Source organism: Echinops telfairi, unplaced genomic scaffold (genome assembly GCF_000313985.2).
Source record: "Echinops telfairi isolate 266 unplaced genomic scaffold, ASM31398v2 ScPeMD7_33;HRSCAF=127, whole genome shotgun sequence".
Classification (NCBI taxonomy): domain Eukaryota; kingdom Metazoa; phylum Chordata; class Mammalia; order Afrosoricida; family Tenrecidae; genus Echinops; species Echinops telfairi.
The window spans coordinates 2,584,107-2,596,696 of NW_022103930.1; positions in this window are offsets into that span (position 1 = coordinate 2,584,107).

A 12,590-nucleotide genomic window follows, 5' to 3' on the forward strand; every position below is an offset into this window, starting at 1 on the left:
ACTTCCTGGTCCCGTGCCATCCTCACAATAGTCCTGTGTTTGAACTCATTGCTGTGCCAGGGTCAGTCCATCCTATTGAAGGGCTTCCACTTCCTACTTGACCATCTCATTTTCCAAGCGTGATTCCTTCTGCAAGGACTGGGCTCTCCTGATCAGATGTCCAAGATATCTGAGACGGAGTCTCACGCATCCTCGGTTCTCAGGAGTGTTCTGGCTGTGCTTCTAACACTGATTTGGTTTTAATCTGGAGTCTGTGGTATAGCCAACATCCTTGCCAACCCCAGGAGTCAAAGGCATGAATCTTCACTCATCCTTACTCAGGATTCACTTTTCACATGCATAGGAGGCCATTGAAAAAACCACACCATTGCCGTGGTTAGGCGGAGTTTAATCTTCAAAGTGATATCTTCACCTTTTAGCGCTTCCAAGAGACCTTTTGCAGAGTTTCCCAATGCGAGATTATTTCCTGACTGCAGTTTTGATAGGCATTGGTTGTGGATGCTGGTAAGATGAAATCTTTGAGAACGTCAATCTTTTCTCCATTTATTGTGCTGTTGCTTATTGGCTCTGTTATGAGGATTTTTATTTTCTTTATAGTGACCTGAAATCCATACTGAAGGCAGTCATCTTTGATCTTCATAAGTAATAACTTCAGGTCCTCTTTACCTTCAACAGGCCAAGTTGTATCATCTGCATATCGCAGGTTGTTAATGAGTTTCCCTTCGATACTGATGCAACGTTTTTATTCCTAGATTCATAACGTCACATTTTTTAAATAATCCAGTTTCTTGGATTATTTGCTTAGCATAAAAAGTAAGATATGGGTGCTTATTGGCAACCATCACATTAGAATCTTTCCTAAATAAATACCATATGGTAGTCTATTATGAGTAAGTTGTGCGTGTGTGGTGTGTTAGGTAGTATGTCTTCACATTACCCATTATGGTGTGTATGTGTGTATGCAGAGGCATATAGGTCGGGTGTGTATATTGTGTGAAGAGAACTTTAAAGACTAAAATCTATGAAACTAATTTAAAGAAATCTTATAATATTGCAATAAATGTGCATGCTTTATTACTATTAATGGTACTGACTTTGTTGAATTATTTAAAGTTTTACTATTAATCTACAAAACAGCACTCTTCAAATGGCTAGAATTTTCATGTTGTATAACAGGTGCATTTTGTGTTTATCGTTGAACGATTATAGAAAGTATACATGACTACAGACTATGTCAGTAAGACAGAAGACACAAACCCACATGTATACATACATATTGTACATATACAGAATTCCAATCTAAACTCAAGAGTCTTACCTTTGGATAAATTAATCAGTTTTCACTTATTATATTCAGCTTTCACTTAATTATTCAGTTAGTACCAAAGTGTCACATCTAAAGAAAAGGGTATTTTAATCTAATGATTACTATGTATAAAGAAAACAATTTAGTAAAGGTGCAACTTTTCTCTCCAAAAGAGACCACTTCAGAATACTAGGAAATGATTTTCTCAAGTAATTTTTCTTTGAAGTTTTACTATTTTTAACTTATTTCCTAAGGTTTATCTTCTTTTGGAGCCCATGTTGTATATCTGAGCCGAAACACGTGATTTTAGTGACTATGCAACACAAGTCTCATTAGTCACTTTGATTTAGTCTTTAAAAGATTCTAACACTGAGTTAAGTGTGAAGTTAGATTTCTGAATTAGAACAGACTATCCTGCTATTCCAAAATAAAAGAGTCAGCTTGATGCTATTTACATTCACAGGAAATCCACCACGGGCAGTAACTTTTTTCTTTTTAACATTCTTTACATTAGTGATACGAACTTCTCGTATCTGGATGGATAGAATGGCATGTGTTGACATTCAGTTCACGTATCAAATATAAATGTGACCTCAATCTCGGCTGGTTTTCATCTCGCAGCTATTCTAGTGGCTTGAGGATTAAGCGAGAGGAAAGGAGGCTTAACTTGAGTAATGCTAACACCAGAGTGATTCTGGCGGACATTTTTCTGACTTTATAGGTCCATCCCGTAAGTGAATTTGTCTCGTGTTGCCAGGCCTTGCATTCTGCAAGGTTCTCTTTCTGGTATGTGCATTGGAATACCACTGATCTAAAAATCAGATGCGCTATGAGGATCAAGTTTAAGTTCGTTCAAGGCTGACATAAATGGTTGGTAACATATGACTAGAACATTTTAAGACCATCTTGCATGTTTTATGATGTAAACTTGAGCATGTTAGTACTTGTCCACACACTTAAGCCAATGAAACATTCTTTCTGAGGAATACTGTGGGTCTTCTCTGCTCCTCTCTCTTAAGAGGCAAAAAAGCAAACAAGAGTCCTGTTTTCATAGCTCTACCATCATCTCGCCTATAATAGTTTTCCTCTAAGTATAACCTAAGGATGGATTCCTTGCCTTAGTATCACGTGCCTTGCCTGATAAGATTCAGAGTTCTGGTCTCCATTCCTGAGGGACCAAATCAGAATCTTTCAGCAACGGAGTACTGAAATGTGTATGTTAAATCAACATCCTTTGTGCTCAAGTACACACTAAAGTTGTGAATAAAACAAGCAGAACAACAATAACAAAAAGAAGGTGTTCCGGACCAAGGAACCAGACTGAAGTATGTATGCTCTTACCCCATTGGCACTGCCAAGCGTGAAGCGGAAATAGTAATGCTAAGCAGGGAAGGCTAAGGGACAAGTAGCCTTACACTCATCTAAACTTCCCACGCTTTATTTCTATTTAAATTTTCATTCCCAGAAATCAACTTCTCTGATCCTCTACCACCATAACAAACAGCCTTCAGAAATGTTACTACTTAATACTTTGCTTTCGCCAAGGACTGATTTTTTTTGTTACTGCATCTTCTTGACAGTTGTAGTTAACGAGATTGTTCATTGTATCTTTTCTATGATTAGAGTGGTAAAAGTCATCCTAGAATTGTATATGAAGAAGCCCCCCCACAATGTGCTTGCTTCCTTTGGTTTAGTAATATAAACTATATAACCTGTCTTTTCTTTTTGGTGGGGTGGGGTGGGTTGGTAGAAGTATCCAGAGATTTAACTTAGATCTAAAAGTGTTCAATCACCATCACTATCTTATTCCAGACTTGTGATATAATCTTTCACCTCCTCCTAAGTGATTTCTCATCTAGATTTTATTTATTTTTTATAAATCATTTGATTGGGGGCTCTTACAATAATCCATACATGAGTTTTATCAAGCACATTTGTATATATGTTGCTATCATCATTTTCAAAACATTTTCTTTCTACTTGAGCCTTTGACTCATGTAGGTTTTAAATCAATTATCCTATATTCCGTATATTTTAATCTTGCTTTACTATAAGGTCTATAGATCCTTTTAAAAATAGCATCTTGTTAAATATGTGCTCATGTGGTGGGGTCATGTTTTCTCGATCATTTTGATACGCACAGAGTAGACAACCCTGTACCCTATAGAAAGTAGATGCTCACTACCTATCTGCTTAGTTGAGTTCTCAAATCTCTTCCCTGGCCCTGTCTTCATAGCTTATCTCGGGTCTCACATGCCCAACCGTCTGTCCCCTACTCACTCCAAAATGCCCAGCTCACTTTTTCCTGTCAAGTTGTTCTTTCTGCTGACTTTCGTATCTCAGTCTCGTTATTCAGGTTCAGAAATGTTAAGGTCCTCTTAATTCACTGTCGTGATCTGGTACAGCACGACATTCTGAAGCAGGTCTCTTGGAATATTTCTCGTACTGAAGCCTTCCTTTCAAGTCTCACTGCCAGCACCACAGTGCAGATCCTTATCAAGCCACCTCTGGACTAAATCAACAGCTGTCCAGCACAGATGGCAAAAGAGAAGGCAACTGAGGTAGTTAGTTTATTGTGCCAAGCTGGCCGATAAACACATGTGGGACTAATTGAAGGACGGAGAGCTAAATGGCTCGGTGAGCCTCGCCTTTCTTCTCTCATGCTCTTTGATCATCGGATCAGTGGGCGGCTGCCTTGCTTGTTCTGTGCCTCAATTTGCAAGCTACACTACCTGTGGTACACCTAACCCATGGACTGTGTCACTGTAATTTGAGGTTCCTTTAAGACCGGCTTCACCACACCATTGGAATTTATATCTCTTGAGCTGGGGACTGACAGACCCTGTCATCTGACTGACTGTTGGTCACCTGCCTTGCTGTTTGCTGCCTGTGCCCAGATAGCCTGAAGTGCTCCACAGAGGACTACCTGGCGGCCCTCAAAACTTGAAGGACCACCAGTGTCTCACAACTGTCTCATGGAAGTGAGTTGCACTGAGCCATTTGTACTGCTTTATAATTTAGTTAACTGTTTATTTCTTATGTTATATATGGGACTGGGTCATTATACATCCTGTCTGGGTTGGGTTGCTGTAACTTACCATTTACTTTAATCACAGGGTATGGTAGCACTAAGAGTTGGCCTATGGGATCTCCTGGATTCCAGACATATTCTTCTTTACCTCCATTATGGAGCACCAGTCCAATTTTTCCTTGGTAATCAGGATCAATCACAGCACTAAGTACAGTGACACCCTTCCTGACCTGTTGATCCAAAGGCATGAGAAGCCCAAAGTGGCCAGGGGGCATTCTCAGCTGCCAGTTCAGTGGAATCCATGCTGTGTTTCCGGGTGGAGAGTTCCTTCCTTCGGGACCAGGACCTCCAGGCCTGAGGAACACAGGGTTGCAGGGACAGGAAGCAAAAATGCTGCAAGTGGATCACTAGGAGTAATAGTGGTGCCACTCCAGCTTCCAATCCAATGGACATATGTTCGCGTGGGTTCGAACCCCAATCCTGGTACCAAATGTGTTAGGGTTCTCTAGAGAAACAAAACCAGAATGGTTTATTTCAGACAAAAATTAATTTAGACATGTCTCCACAATCAGTAGATGGCTAGAGACAAGCTCTCTCGGTAATAGACTGATTTTGGTCTTGTTACTCACTGCCATCAAGTCCATCCTGGACGACAGGGACGCCATCTCGGGTTTCAGAGACCACATCGTTAGGAGAGCAGACAGCCTCACCTCCCCCCTCAGAACAGATGAGGGCTGGAGCCGCTAGGGGGCTGCTGAGAAAAGGTGTAGTCCAAACAGGGGCTTCCTGGGGGATCCAGTGGGTCTGTTCAATTCTAGGCAGAGAGGTTATGGCCACTGGTTTCTGGGACTCCAAAGAGATCATCTTGATAGATTTTCTCAAAAGTCCCAGGTAATTATTAGGCTTATGATGAAGAAGTTCTCAAAAAATGGCATTGGCAAGAAAAAGGTCAGGAAGGTTGTATGGAGGAATTTTTCCTCCCATCATGAAAATTCACTTTCTTCTGCTTCTGCTTCTGTTTCTGTTTCTGCTGCTGCTTCTTCGGCAGTTGTCTTGATATAATATTCACATATCACACGCTTCCATAGTTAAATCACTTTTAAAGAGTTGGATATACGTCGTCACATCAGTTCTAATGCTTCCTCTCCACGTCTGCATCACAGGTTGCTTTCCATCTCCCCTCGCTCCCTCCCTGTTTTCCTAGAACAGCACGGGCTGTCCTCTGAGGATTCTGTTTGGAAACCTTGCGCTATCCGCCCTCCATCCCCGATCTTGCCCCTTCAGACTTGTTTGTGCTCCCCCAAACTCAAAGACCAGGTAAAAGGAACACAATTTGCATCCCTTGAAGTCAAAACTCCCATTTCAATGTAGTATAAACTGACGAGCATAGAATTCTTCCGGGAAAGGTTCGGGAGGTGGAACCCGCCTTCAGCAGTGTATAGACTTAGGTGGAGGATATGTTGAGAAACAACAGCTTCACGGTTTTATAGCATTGTTTAATAAAATCTCCCAATGGCTTTGTAGCAATATTTTTTGACTCGCCAGCCTATTTCTTAAAAGAACTTCTACTCCATAGTGCCAAACTAGAATGAACAGGTGGACATCAGCCTTCCAGCATCTCTCTAAACCAAAACCCACTGCCATCAAGGCACCTGCAATTCACAGTGATCCTGTGAAGGGCTTCCAAGACGGTAAATCTTTTTTTTTTTTTTTTTAATTTATTACTATTTTTTTAACATTTTATTAGGGGCTCATACAACTGTTATCCCAATCCATACACACATCAATTGTGTAAAGCGCATTTGTACATCATTTCTCAAAACATTTTCTCTCCATTCAAACCCCCGACATTAGGTCCTCATTTTTCCCCTCCCTCCCCGCTGCCCCCTCCCGCATGTGCCCTTGATAGTTTATAAATGGGTATTTTGTTATATCTTGCCCTGTCCGACGTCTCCCCTTATCCACTTTTCGGTTGTCTGTCCCCCAGGGAGGAGGTCACACACAGTTCCATGTAATCGGTTCCCTCTTACCTACCCATTCTCCCTTTACCCTCCCTGTTTTGCCACTCACACCACTGGTCCTATAGGGCTCATCCGTCCTGGATTCCCTGTATTTTCAGTTCCTATCTGTACCAGTGTACCTCCTCTGGCAAGACTATAAATCTTGATGGGAGCAGACATCTCATCGTTCTCTCCCAGAGGAGTGGGCGCGTTTGCACCACCAGCCTTGCACTCAGCAGCCCAATGCCTGTCCACAGTGCCACCGAGCTCCACACCATCGCACCAGAGGATGCTGAGTGGGTGGTGAACAGTACATGCTGATCATAAAGGGGTTCCCTCATGGAGATTGAGAGAAACCCCACCAACTGATGAAAAAGTGCCTACATTTTGGCTCAAGGCACAGGGAAACATTGTCCTAGTTGATCAAATCCCTAATATCAAAATGATAATGTTAAAGTACATGCCTCTTTTCTGTGTTGGTATACTTTGGTTCTATAAGGAATATCGTTTAAAATATCCCTTTAGATTGGATCACACACTTTTTAACTTTAAGGAACCAACGGACACTATTAAAGTCACCTCAAATCTTTTCTTGAGTTGAAATGAAGGGTTCACTCACCCAACTCCTCAGTCCATGTAGCAAGCAAGTGACGAAAACTAAGACCCTCAATGGGAACCAACGCAAAGATAATTATACTCAAAATGTGTGCACTGATCAGTTCACCACATGAAGAACGAGAAAGCGCCACCTGGCCAGCATCCAGTCATCCATCGCGTGTGAAGGGCACGAAGGGCAGAGGGAGCCACCGAAGACAGGAGAAAGCACAGAGGAGGCGCTCGGGAGAGTGTTGGAGAATAACTGCCCAGGTAGCTACAGGACCGGAGCTAGTGATAATTGGACGTGGTAATAAGGAGGGGAAACAGCAGGCACTGAAAAAGGACAAGCCAGCCAGAAATGAAAAGTCAAAAAATAGAGTAACTCCATGGTCTCCCTGGTAAGTAGGTTCCTGTCAATCACCATGGCTGCTTCGCGAGAAGCCGGCATCTCCATAGGATGACTACGCATGTGCTGGAGGCAGGAGAGGGATTCTGACAAACTGCTTCAATTCTGTCATCAAAAACACATATTTTGAAAATATCTTCTCTGTATGTTTGTGGACGAGAAAGAATGAAGTGGAGAGCACTGGCCTTCAGTTAACCTGTGTGTGCATGACTGTGTAAGGCTAGAGATAGACAAGCCAATCAGCTCACCGGTCTGGTGGAGCACCCAGGACAGAGAATCCAGGGCTGTCAGTAGTCCCAGGGCCCACGCTACCTCCTGCTGAGCCTACATCATTCACAGCTGAATAACACATTTGTCAGGTACCAGAACAGCAGGATAAAACATTCCATTTAAGAAAGTGGAAAGCACGACTTTTATTTCTAGAGATTTCTATCCCACGAAATTAAAATATAAAGATTCCAGCACTTGCAATTCTACAGAGCTATTTGGGTCTCCCCGGCTATTAATTCCCTGAGAATTTCTGTTGACCTGGGCATATTCAGAATTCTCTGAGTGAAATTTGTATAAATCAATTACATATAGGCTAATTTGGGTATGTTCCCCAGTGACTGTGAGCGACCAAAAGCTGTTGTACATTTAAGGAGGGAAGCTCTAGTCCCTATATCCATCACATTCTCTGGCAGCCCTCTCAAGAAAGCACAAGCAGCCCTTTGCCAGATTCTTCAAAAGCAAGACGACGCTCGATAGTGTTTTGTTCCCTTTCAAAGTCCACTGGGAGCAGAGGTGTGGCCCCTTCCCCACTGCCTGTTTGCCTGCTTGGTAATATTTCTTAAAGGTATGTGTCTATGAAACCACTCAAGAAAATGCCTTCAAAAAAAAAAAGAAAATGCCTTCTAGCACATATGCGTTTATGCTTTTGAGAACGGTATTTGTGTACAATACCATTAAAGCAATTGCATTGCTTTATAATTGTCTGTTTGCATGGCTGCCTCTTCAACGGCTATGTAGGAGCAGAGACTGGTTTTTGTTATTTTGTTTAATCTCTACATGCCTGGCTGTAAGCACATGACTGATGAGCATCTGCTGGAGGGAGTATGCACAGATGAGCAACACAGGCTTCAATCCTAAGCCTGGAGCCCTGGGGAGCTGACATTCCCCCCTCCAGATTAATGGGTGTGCTGGGTCTCATAGAGGAGGCATGTTGGCACTGTGGGCTAAGCACTGGGCTGCTAATTATAAGGATGTCAGTTCCAGCCCAGGAGCTGCTCCACAGGGAACATTCATGTGGTCTTCTCCTGGGAAGATTTAAAGCCTCAGAACCCAAAGGAGCAGTTCTACTCTGCCCTATAGGGTCACTATGGGTCAGAATCAACTTGGTGGCAGTGGGTTTGGTCATAAGATGCTCATGGATAGAAGTGATGTGGAGGAAATCTTCCATAAAAATTGGAATAATTCTTCCATCAAAAGAATGTCATGACTATGTTAACATAAATAACTAGAAATTGAGGTACTGTAAGCAATCTTTTTTTCTTCAAACTAGATTTCTGTTCCATTACATTTAATTATTAGTTATATCATAAAAGTATTTGGTGAATTCTATATCTCTTGATTTTGATTTTAGAGAGTCATATTGCTTCAGAATAATCACAATGTGAGTATAAAAAGTAATACTTCTGAAGGGGGCACACAAGGGATAAATCTTAGCATTAGCAGCTTATAATAATTAAAATTATCTTTTGAAATAAATGTATTTTCACAATGATCACGAAAACTCAGTTTTATTATTTAAGGATAAATGGCAAATGTGAAATTAAAAGTCCAGTACACATTCAATCTCTATTTCAATACAAGTAAAGATCAAGTAAAATAAAGCAACGAGATGAGAAGTCCTACTGGTCTGAGGAAAGTTCCTATTTGACCGTTTAAATGTATTAATCACCACATATACTTTTAACCTCTAATGTTAGTTGAAGCAAAGGGATCTAGTGTCTATCATTATCATCTATATCTAGACTCACCCTTCGACCTACTTTTCAATGGAGAAGCCAATGCATCAGTCCTATTTGACAAAATGTATTTAGAATTGCAAAATGGATGTAGAATATTCGCACTGCCAAGCTCTTTCCTTAACTGGTCACACATTCATGAATATTTAAATCTCCATCTTAAAAAAAGGTCTAGGACCAAATCTACAATGTCACTTATTATTTGAATTGTGCAAAGAAAATGGGACTTTTTTTTTAATAGGAAAGTTTTTTGATTAGATAATTACAGCCAAATACCCCTGGCCTAGGTGCTAAATTAAAGACAAAAGGTTGTAACAATTCTAATTATTTTCATAAAGTCACTGCTGAGGTCCATCTGCACAAGTGTGAAGTCTGCCCCCAGTAATCCATAACTGCAGATCTTCGACAATGGGTAAGGCTTACACAGAGCATTAACCCGATTCCCCTTCCAGACTAACACTGCGATATATTAGGAGCAAAGTAAGGAGAGGGTTGAGAAGGAAGACTGTTGAAAGAAAAGAAAAAAACGACCCTTCCTTGCATGGAAGACTGTAGAGGGATTATTCACTGTCAACTTGAACGCGCTTCTGGAAGGAAGAAATCTCAACCCATGGCCAGAGAGTTCAAAATATTCCTTCCTACCAATGACACGGTGAGACAGAGTGTTGTCCTCATTTTATTTCCTGTAGCACTTGATTGCCTATCATAAACAACGATAAGGATTTATAAGGTATTGTGGTCAATGGTCAAAGAGACAGAGACAGAAAGAGAGACATCCATCACAGTCATGAAAAGCATTTCTCTCTTAAAGAAAAAATGTTAAAGTGTTTACGCTCAGGAGGAGAAACACCGGAAACTCCTAATTAGTATTAATTCTTTGATGATATCCAATTAAGTCATCATTTCAATTTGACTGCTGTGAATTAGAAGTCAATATTCAGTCTGTTTCTTAATCTGTGTTGCGAATGGACTAGATGAAATCTTTTCCAATTAAAGTACTCCAGTACTCTTAAAAGCATTCCATAGTAGTTAGATTTAGGTAGTGTGTTACTAAGCCCTCGCACCATATTATGTAGGTTATTATTTACTGTTTCTGCATAAAATCAGTCATGATTAAGAATATTCTTTCTTCTGTAAACTTGGTCCTGTTAAGTAATATTATCTTCATTAGGCATAAATGGATGCTTAAAATGCAGTCGTAGAGATTTTTATTTTCAAGATAATGGAGTACTAGGCCCTTCTCACTCTTCTCTCTAAAATTCCCTTCTTAAACAATAAAGAGAACACAACAAAAGCTACAGCACAAGTTTCATCTTCTATGAAATATGGGAGATATTCCTAACCACAAACGAAATTATCTAAAGATGGAAAAGAGATGAGTTGAACGAAAATTACATTAGTTAGTAGAGTGAAGGGAGGTCTAATTAGAGAGCTGGAAACAAACTTAGGGACCCTGCTCAATGCCAGGAAAGGGCCAGAAGTTGGAATCCAAAAAAGGTCCAGAAAGCAGAGAGGAGGCAGGAGTCTGAAAGAGAATTAACTGATAGGCTGCTAAGGAATAAGTAGATACCCTCTTCCGAAGAAGCCATTGACCTTAACTGATATGGTCAAATGTCGACCTTCACACACCCCTATATCCCATACCCTCCAGGAGACATAGGGTGTGGAATGCCTGGAGAAAGAAGAGACAGAGAAGCTGAAGTATGGGTTGCCAGATTCATAATGGGAATTAAGTGAACGTGTACATAAGAAAGCATGCATAAGAAATGGAACCCTGGTGGTGTCGTGGTTATGCATTGGACTACTAAGGCCAGCAGTTCTAAACCACCAGCCGCTCTGAGGGAGAATGGCCAGACTTTCTACTCCTGTAAAGCGTTACAGTCTCAGAAAGCCACAGAGGCCATTCTAGTTTCTCCTCGTGGGCTGCTATGCGTCAGAACCAGCTTGATGGCAGTGAGTTTGAGTTTATTTGCTTGTTTAGTTGCTTTTATTTTTTCGTACCTAAGAAAGAGGGAGCCCTGGTTGTGTAGTGGTTATGCGTTGGGCTGTGATATGCAGGGTCAGCAGTTTGAAACCACTAGCAGCTCTGAGGGAGAAGGACTGAGCTTTCTACTCCTGTGAAACAGTTACTGTCTCAGAAACCCAAAGGGGGTCATTGTGAGTCAGCACCGACTGGATGGCAGTGAGAGGTGGTACACGCACCTTGCAATAAATTGCTGACCTAGAGGTTGGCAGGTGAACATACCCAGCAGCACTGTGGGCAAACGGTGTGGCAATCTGCTCTGTAAAGATTGTAGCCCAGAAAATTCTATGGAATATTTCTATTCTGTGCCACTGAGGTTCCAGGAGTCAGAATTGACTCAATGGTCACAGATTTGGGTTTTCTGAGTGGTAATAAATATGTTCCAGTACACCAGCGGTCAGTTTCCTCCCCAATCCCTTTTCCGCTGAGAAATAAAGTAAAATAATGTAGTTCTGAATTTGAAGCTCATAAAGGGTTTTAATTGCAAAGGAATAATATTTGTTTACACTCTTTTAAGGTTATTTCATTTGCATTATACATTAAATATTTCCATCAGGAAAATAAACAAAGAATGTCATAACATAGGAATACTTCTAGGCAAAACAACCTCTTTGAAATTAAAATTATGCTGACTAAAACTTTTAATACGCAGTGAAAGAGTTGAGAGATAGTCAAGGAAACATCCAACATCCAAGAGAATTTTCAAAAAGAGAGAACAAAAATAGCAGGGGGGGAAATAATCAAAGAAATAACACAAGAAAACTTCCCAGACTTGAAGGGCTCACTCTCCAGATTGAAAAGGTTCACCAAGGGTTCACCAAGGTTCAAGTAAAAGAAAAAAAAAAATCAAAAGAAGAAAAACACACACTAGCATGTATTGTCTGGAAATTTTAGAACAGCACTAATAGGAGACAACTTTAAAACATGTCTAAGAGGGAAAAAGCAAAGGCTACATGCAAAGGAAAGGAGAGGGCTCTAAAAGGCCTACCTTCCACAACATACAGTCTGAGAAGGAAGATGAGCTAAAGAACAAGCAATCGATGGGATACATTTCTCCAAGGAAAGCAAGGAGCCGTTGATTTGAAAAAAGGGTCATACTACACAACTTGGCTCTGCGGGGGACATTAGTTCCATGGTCATAAGAATGATAATTTAAATAGGAATATTATTTAAAATCGATGAATCACGAGCTAACAAAATACAAAGAAATTTCAAGTGGTT